Genomic DNA, 9,335 nt, shown 5'->3' on the forward strand with positions numbered 1-9,335 from the left:
TTTTGATTTTTTTTTTCTACTACTCCATTTTGTTGAGGATTTCTTGGAGTAGAGAAATTATGGTTATATCCATTGAGTTCACAAAATTCTTGGAAATCATGGTTTTGAAATTCACCACAGTGATCACTTCTAATTGACGAAATCATATAACCCTTTTCATTTTGAACAAGTTTACAAAACTTGGTAAAATATCTAAAGCATTCATTTTTCTGTTTTAAGAAGTAAGTCCATGTGTATCTGCTATAGTCATCCACAATGACGAAGGCGTATTTGCTACCTCCAAGGCTTGATGTAGAGATTGGTCCGAACAAGTCCATATGGATCAATTGTAAGGGCCTAGAGGTGCTTATTTGATTCTTAGATTTGAAACTACCCTTAATTTGTTTACCTAATTGGCAAGCATCACATACATTATCTTTGATGAACTTGATATGAGGAATTCCTCTTACAAGTTCTTTAGATCATATTTGAGTGATTAGTTTCATGCTAATATGACCTAATCTTCTATGCCATAGCCAAGCATCCTCATTCAAAATCGAAAAACACATTTCATTACACAAATCATTGATGTCAATAGTGTATACGTTATTTTATTTTAATGCAATCAAAGACGTGTTTTTGTGTGGTTTTTCAATGATGCAAGCATTAGATTCGAATCTGACAATATATCCTTTATCACATAATTGACTAATGCTCAAGAGGTTATGTTTTAAACCATCAACTAACAAAACATCTTCAATAAAGAAGTTGGATTTGTTACCTATGGTTCCTTTGCCAATGATTTTACCCTTGTTGTTGTCTCCGAAGGTGACATAGCCTTCGTCTATGCTAGTGAGCTTAGAGAATTGAGATGGATCTCCGGTCATATGCCTTGAGCATCCACTATCAAGGTACCATCTCTTGCTCCTAGCTTGTGATGGTATAGGTTTCTACAAGAAAGGATGATCTTTAGGTACCCATTTGCTTTTGGATGCCTCAAAAATAGATCTACATTGTTTATCATGTTGCATAAAATTTATCATGGTTCCTTTAGGAACTCAAATTAATTTGTTCGGACTAATTTTCTTGAATGGACAATAATGCGTTTTGTGTCCAAGTTTGCAACAAAAGTTGCATTTGTCTTGGTGTCGAACATATAAGATGAGGCCTTTTATGAAGGTGGTTGGATTTTGGTGAGGACTTTTTACAAATCTGATTCCACTTCTTTTGGGAACGTGACCCTTGTTTGCAAGGATCATGTTCAAGGACTTGCTACCAACCTCGAATTTCTTCAAGGTGTCCTTAAGTAGCAAGTTTTCCTTTTGGAGAGTTTCTAGATCATGGCATTTTATGCATGAACCTAAACTATCATGATATTCAGCTTTTAACTTATCGAAATTACAAGTAAGACTATCATGCTCCTTTTTAAGCAATTTGTATTTTCTACTAATAATCTTACATTCATCAAATAAATCATGGAAGGCATTTAATAATTCATCAAATGATAAATCTACATCTATTAAATTCGTTACCTCCTCTCCGATGGCCATTAAGGCATAATGAGCAACTTGCTCGGTGTTGGACTCCTCTTCTTCGGACGCGCTCGAGTCATCCCATGTTGCTTTGAGCGCCTTCTTCTTTGATGTTCTCTTTTTGACTTGGGGACAATCACTCTTGTAGTGTCCTAGCTTTTTGCACTCATAGCAAATAACTTGGTCCCTCTTGGGTTCAAGTTTATTTTTTGTGTCATTCTTAAACTTGTTTCTTTTAATAAATTTTTTAAATTTTCTTGTTAGAAGTGCCAAGTCATTGTCACAATCCTCATCACTTGAGTTTTCTCTCAAGTGGTCTTCTGAAATTTTAAGTGTCATATCCTTCCTGTTCCTTGGAAGGATGTCTTCTTGCTCTTCATGAGCTTTGCAAGTCATCTCGTAGGTCATTAATGACCCGATTAGTTCTTCAAGAGGGAAGTTGCTTAGATCTTTCGCCTCTTGAATAGCAGTGACTTTAGGATCCCAACTCTTAGGAAGGGATCTTAGAATCTTATTTATGAGCTCAAAATCTGAAAAACTTTTTCCGAGTCCTTTTAGACCATTGACGACATCCGTGAAACGGGTAAACATGTCGCCAATGGTCTCACTCGGTTTCATTCGGAAAAGTTCGAAAGAATGTAACAGAAAATTGATTTTTGACTCTTTCACTCTACTTGTGCCTTCGTTAGTCACTTCGAGTGTGTGCCAAATATCAAATGCGGTTTCACAAGTCGAAACACGGTTAAACTCGTTTTTATCAAGTGCACAAAATAAGGCATTCATAGCCTTTGCATTAAGAGCGAAAGCCTTCTTCTCCAATTCATTCCAATTGATCATTGGAAGAGAAGACTTCAAAAATCCGATTTCGACAAGATTCCAAAGTTCAAAATCCATAGAAATAAGAAAGATCCTCATTCGGGTCTTCCAATAGGTGTAGTTCGTCCCATTGAACATGGGTGGACGTGTAATAGAATGTCCCTCTTAGTTTCCGGTGTATGCCATCTCTCTTGGGTTTTAATCCGTTAGAGAGTTAACCCTGCTCTGATACCAATTGTTAGGATCAAGAGCACTAAAAGGGGGGGGTGAATTAGTGCAGCGGAAAACCTTCTGCGATTAAAATTGAAAACTGCTTTCGTTCGATAGAAGTGATTTTGGTAAGAAAGCCGATTCGTAAATCACTTCAACTTTTGACTAGGAGAGATGCAGCAAAGATGTGAACGCAGTTTGTAGTTATGATGGAAATCAGAATATAAGCGCAAACTGAAATACAACGTTCGTACGATAAAAGCGATTTCGGTATAAAAGTCGATTCGTAAACCACCTTAACTTGAGATAAGGCAAGATGCAGTTAAAGCAAAGATATAATGTCAGTTTGCAGTTATAATGGAAATCAGAACGTAAGCACAAATTGAAATACGACGTTCGTACGATAAAACTGATTTGCATCTTAAACCTCGATTCGGAAAGCACTGAACTTTGAAACACGTTCGTAAAAACACATAAGGCAGTAAGCTATTGAGGAGGTTTGCAGTAAAGATAAGATGCTCAAAGTAAATGCAAACCGAGATTTAGAGTAGTTCGGTCAATCTTGACCTACTCCACTTTTGGCTTCCTCCACCGACGAGGTCACCGACGTCAACTAGAGGCCTTCCTTCAATAGGCAAAGGCCAACCACCCTTTTACAGTTTCACTCCTTGTGACGGGCTTAGGAGACAACCCTTATAGAATTTTCTCTCCTCTCTTTACAACTCAGAACTTGGAAGAAAAGATGGAGAAGAACTTTTGGCCTTTACAACAATTTTGAGCTCTAAGAATCACAGAAAAAGATCAAGATTTCGGTGTTAGTTCGTTGTCTTTCAGTGCTGAATGGGTGGGGTATTTATAGGCCCCAACCCAGTTCAAATTTGGAGCTCAAAACTGTCAATTCCCGGAATTCCGGGATCAGGCGGTTGCACCGCCTGGCAGAGCTCGAAGACTGAGCCTCTGGGCGGTGCTACCTCCTGTCAGGGGCGGTTGCACCTCCTGCCAGAGCTCGAAGACCGAGCTCAGGCGGTTGCACCTCCTGACTGAGGCGGTTGCACCGCCTGGCAGAGCTTGAAGACCGAGCTCAGGCGGTGCCACCTCTTGTCAAGGGAGGTTGCACCGCCCAGTCTCGCTCGGAGACTGAGCCCCAAGCAGTGCCATCGCCTAGCTGGAGCGGTTGCACCTCCCAGTCTCGCTCGGAGACTGAGCCCAGGCGGTGCAACTTCCTGCCCTGGGCGGTTCAACCGCCTGGCAGAAATCAGGGTCCGAATGGGTTGATCCATTCGGCCCAATTTGGGTTTTTCAGGGGCCCAATTGCCCCAAGATTAAGTTAATGGGATCACCTCCCATTTCCAACTTAATCAATGTGCTAACTACGATTTTTCCTAAGACATTTACTGCAACTTGCTCTGGTGCGTCAATCGCTTCTTCCGGCGAGCTTCCGGCGAACTTCCGTCGATCATCCGATGAACCCTCGGTGATGCTCCTGCGAACTTCCGGCAAACTCCTGGACTTGCGACGATTCACTTGGCGAGTTCCGACGAGCTTCTTTGGCAAGCTTATGGACTTCTCGGATTTGTTCCCGCAGAACCTCCGACGACTGTCTGAACTTTCGTCGAACTCTCGAACTCCCAACGTGATCATTGTCTTGACTCCAGCGCAACTCCTGCTGCATGTCTCACTGTCATCGTAGTTAATCCTGCACACTTATCTCAACATATAGATTAGATAACAAATGACAATTGACTTCATCATCAAAATCCGAGATTCAACACTTAGCATCTCGCTGCCCTTCCACAGCCATCCATTAACTCTCCACAACCGTCCAAAGTAATTCCCACAATTGCTTAAAAGATCGTCGCCGAATTCCGCCATCATCTCCACCACCGCGGATCATCCTTTGATCTCCCCGTGAATTGCAACAGGTTCTAGTTTCCTACCTTACTACTGCTACAATTTAGTTATCCTTATTCGAAAATCTAAAAAAAAAAAATTGTTCCTATATTGCTGCATTAACTTTTCGTCACAAAGTTTTCGTCTCTACGACGAAAGATACATTGCAGAATTTCAACCGCATAGCACCATCTGTTTGGTCTTGCTACTATACTTTTTCTATCCAAATTTCTACAAAATTTTTATGATATCTTTGACACTTCCTAACAGTAGATTTCCCTTTGGTTTCATCGAAAAATTCTCAATATAAACTACTGATCTTTTATGTCCAATCTGCTACACTTGAAAATCTATGCTGCAGAAAATTTCAGTCGCATATTGTTGCCTTAACCCATCTATTTGCAATCTTTTTTGAATGAAATTTCTTATACACTTCATAGATCATCTTGGCTTCCATCTAAGATTGATCTATTGAGAAATTCATCTCTAAAAACGATTTTGTGTTGCTACAAATTTTTATCGTAAACTGCTAAAATTTTTCGACGAGAATTCTGCTATCGCAACTTGCACCAATTTCCTTCCTGTTATACTGCCGAAATTCTCTTGATTAAATTAGACATCCTTGCTGTCATATAATCTGTAATTTTTCTATCAATTCCCTCCTTAATTCTCTCAAGTTTTTGGTAGAAATTAGATCGAGAAACCATTGTTTCTTCGAAGACAATTCTACTATTACAAGACAGCACATACTTGCTGCAACTTCCACTGATTTCTATCAAACCTTTGCTGCCATCTACCACAGATCCAAAACTTTCATCCATAGCCCTAAAACTCCACTAAACCACACCCTCAAACTGCACCTAAAACAGCCACAAAACAAGCCTAAATCGTAGCCTACATCCACCGATCCACCAACCCTTTCGACCATCACTTCTCTCAACCTATACATGCCTTTAACCTGACAACAAAAGAGAGATCTTAATATTATAAATTTGGAGGCATATACTATGGCATCTAAGGAGGCAATCAATGCTAAATTCGAAGCCTTGGAGGCACGAATGGAGGATAAGATTCGGACGCTCTTTACCGAACTCAGATTGGGCCGACCACTAAGCCCGAAAAAATCATATCACGGAGAGAGCTTTGCCCAATCGCACCAGGCCCGAAGAGATGAGTTCCAAAGGAGGGGAGGCTCTATGACTGACTCCAACTATCCATGCATGAGAGTGGACATCCCTAGATGGGAAGGAGACCCGATTGGTTGGATCTCGCACGCGGAGCGATATTTTCAGTACCACAAAACCGCGGATGCATCTATGGTGAAAATTATAGCTATACATCTTGAAGGAGATGCTATACAGTGGTTTTACTAGTTTGAACATACTTATGGAGTCCTTTCATGGCAACAATTCAAAGAAGGATTGCTGATCCGCTTCAGACCAACCGATTACGAGAATATTGACGGACAACTAGCAAAGATCCAACAAACTTCCACCATTCAAGAGTACCAAACCAGGTTTGAAAGGTTATCTAATCAAACTGATGATTGGTCTTAAAAACAGCTATTGAAGACCTTCATTGAGGGCTTAAAGCCGGAGATCCGAGGAGAAGTTAAAGCGCCACAACCGTATACGCTTATGGCAGCCATCTCTTTCGCACGACATCAAGAGGAGCAATTGAACCATGAAGCTCAGAGGACTAGGGTCGCTCCTCAACCAGTAATATTGAAGCCCTTAGCCCCCCCTACTATCGACCAAGTCCCTACACCAAAGAGGTTAACAAGAGAAGATCTTCGGGAGCGATATACGAAGGGGTTATGTTGGCATTGTGACGAGCCGTGGAGCTGTGAGCATCGCTGTAGTAAAGGGAGACTTCTTATGATTGAACTAATAGAAGAAGAGGTCATTGAATATCCAGAATAGAGCCTTGAACATGAAGAAAAAGATACAGAAGAAGAGCCACAACCGACCGAAGTTACGATACATATACTAGCCGGCTACTCAAACCCGCAAACGATGAAAGTTGGAGGCCTTCTCAAACAACAACCGATCACTGTTCTCATCGACACGGGCAGTACTAATAACTTTCTGAACAGTAAGGTTACTATCTAGATGGCCTTACCTATCGAGAATTGCAATAGGTTTGACGTTAAGGTCGCCGATGGATGGATTTTGAAGTATGATCGTAGGCGCCCGCAAGTGAAACTGTTGCTGATCATGAGGCCTTACCAAGAGATAATTGCATATTTCTTCCTTCTCCCTCTTGATGATCATGAGGCCATGCTCATAATTAAATGGTTGACGATATTAGGTGATATTTCTTGGAATTTTATACAACTAATTATGAAATTTTAGAGTAAGGAGAAACAGGTGTTACTGAACGGGAAACGTGGGGGCGACGTAACGACGATTTGCACACAACAAATGGAGAAGGTTTTGCATAAAGCATGCAGCAGATTTTTGGTACAACTTGAGCAGCAAACTAAGGGAGAGCCAACAGAATTTGAAGATCCAAATCTACTTCCTTTGCTTGCTGAATTTTCAAATATATTTGACGAACCGCGCAACCTACCTCTTACCCGTCGGCATGATCATTGTATAACGATTCTTCCAGGCAAATCTTCAGCAAATACTCAGCCATATCAGTATCCACATCTTCAGAAGGATGAAATAGAAAGGATTGTAAAAGAGATGCTCGAAACAAGAGTTATTCGGCCAAGTTGCACCCTCTACTCTTTACCGGTGCTACTTGTACGCAAGAAGGACGGAACAAGGTGAATATATGTTGATTACCGAGCTCTCAATGGCATAACCATCAAGGACAAATACCTTATTCCAATAGTAGATGAATTGCTAGATGAAAGGGAGCACAAATCTTCATAAAGCTGGACATTTGATCCAGGTATCATCAAATACGAGTGTGCGAAGAAGACATACCGAAAACCACCTTTTGAACACACAACAACCACTACGAATTTTTGCTTTCTTCAATAGAAGGTGGAATATCTTGGGCATATCATATCAGAGGAAGGTGTGGTAGTGGACCCCTTCAAAATTGGAGCAATACAAAACTGGTCGACCCCAAGAAACATAAAATTGCTATATGGCTTTCTGGGTTTAATAGGCTACTACCGCAAGTTCATGAAAAACTATGGAAAGATCAATGCACCACTTACTTCCTTACTAGAAAAAGATGTCTTCCAATGGTTGGACAGAGCCTTCGCTTCCTTCGACAAACTTAAGGCAGCCATGATGACGATGCCGGTGCTAACACTACCAGATTTCAACCGACCCTTCATTATTGAGGCTGACGCATATTGAGTCGGAATTGGAGTCATTTTCATGCAAGATGGTCGACTACTCGCATACACTAGCAAGACATTATCTCCCTCCCATCAAAATAACTCAATATATGATAAGAAGATGCTCGCCATTGTGCGCGCAGCAATGAGGTGGAGACCCTACTTGATTGGTCGACGATTTCAAATTAAAACCGACCATAAAAGCCTCAAGTACTTTTTGGAGCGAAAGATATCATCCCCTGAGCAGCAAAAATGGGTAACAAAACTTCTTGGATTTGATTATGAAATAACTTACAAAAAGGGGAAAGAGAATATTCTTGCAGATGCGCTTTCGCAACTACCCGAGCAAGCTGAAGTTTCAGCCGTTTCACTTTTGACCAGCGACTTCCTTGAGGATATTAAGATGGAATGGCAGGAAGATTCAAAGACTAGTAAGATTATAACAAAAAAGGAGGAAGCACCAAGCTCCGTGGCTCATTACAATTGGGACTCAAAAAAATTACACTATAAGGGACGCATTGTGCTTATGATAAATTCTACTTACATCTTCACGAGCAGATTTTAGACAAAGTTATTCTATATACAAGGTACTAAATTGAAAAGGAGTACGGCATATCACCCACAAATCGACGGCCAGACAGAAGTTGTAAATAGGTGCTTGGAGACAGCCCAAAGCCACCCGCCAAATATGACTATCCAAGGAGAACTCCAGACCCAGCCAAGTGTCATTATTGATCGACGGATCGTGACTCGACGACGATGACCCACTACTAAAGTGCTAGTACAGTGGGTGAACCTACCAAAAAAAGATGCCACTCGGGATAACTATGACGACTTGAAGATCAAATTCCCAAAATTCATGAATCGTCAGCCTCGAGGACAAGGCCGATTTGAAGAGGGCGGGTCTGTTAGGACTCTAGCTAGGAGAGTCCTAATAGAGATGGACATTCATATAAAACCTACCTAAGCCGACCCCTATTAAAGAGGTGAAGAGGCCGGCTAGGGTTAGGAGGTTGTTTCTTAGAGAAGAATAAGGAGTTGTAAAGGAATAGGAGTCTTGAGTAGGAGTCCTATTAGGAGTTGGTTAGAAGTAAGAGTCTTGAGTAGGAGTCCTATTAGGAGTTAGGGTTTAGAAGCCCTATAAATAGTCATGTATTTCTCCTCTTTTGATAAGCAATAGATGAATCTTTTCTGCAGCCTTTGAGCAGCAACTTGGAGGGAGAAACCCCTATAGAGTTCCAAAGAGGTCGATCCCCTAAAGAGATCAACCCTAAGTTTAGAATCTGTAAGGGTTCTAACAAGTTCACTAGACATCAATATATTTTGCACGTCAACATATCAAATATTTCAATGATCCTCAAACCATGCTCTGATACCACCTCTGTCACACCCCTCAAAATAACCATGATATTAAAAATTTCATCAACAACCAATCGAAGATCCAAACTAACATTTGAGGTCACTAAGAAAACATTCAGATCAAAATTTCACCTCTATAATCTACAAATTTATAAACTCTGTGTAGTTCATAAACATACAACACATCGCTCGATGATTCATAAAATCTGAACCCAACTCACCAAAATAATAACCACAACATAAATTCA

Source organism: Musa acuminata, chromosome BXJ2-5, assembly GCF_036884655.1.
Source record: "Musa acuminata AAA Group cultivar baxijiao chromosome BXJ2-5, Cavendish_Baxijiao_AAA, whole genome shotgun sequence".
NCBI classification, from domain to species: domain Eukaryota; kingdom Viridiplantae; phylum Streptophyta; class Magnoliopsida; order Zingiberales; family Musaceae; genus Musa; species Musa acuminata.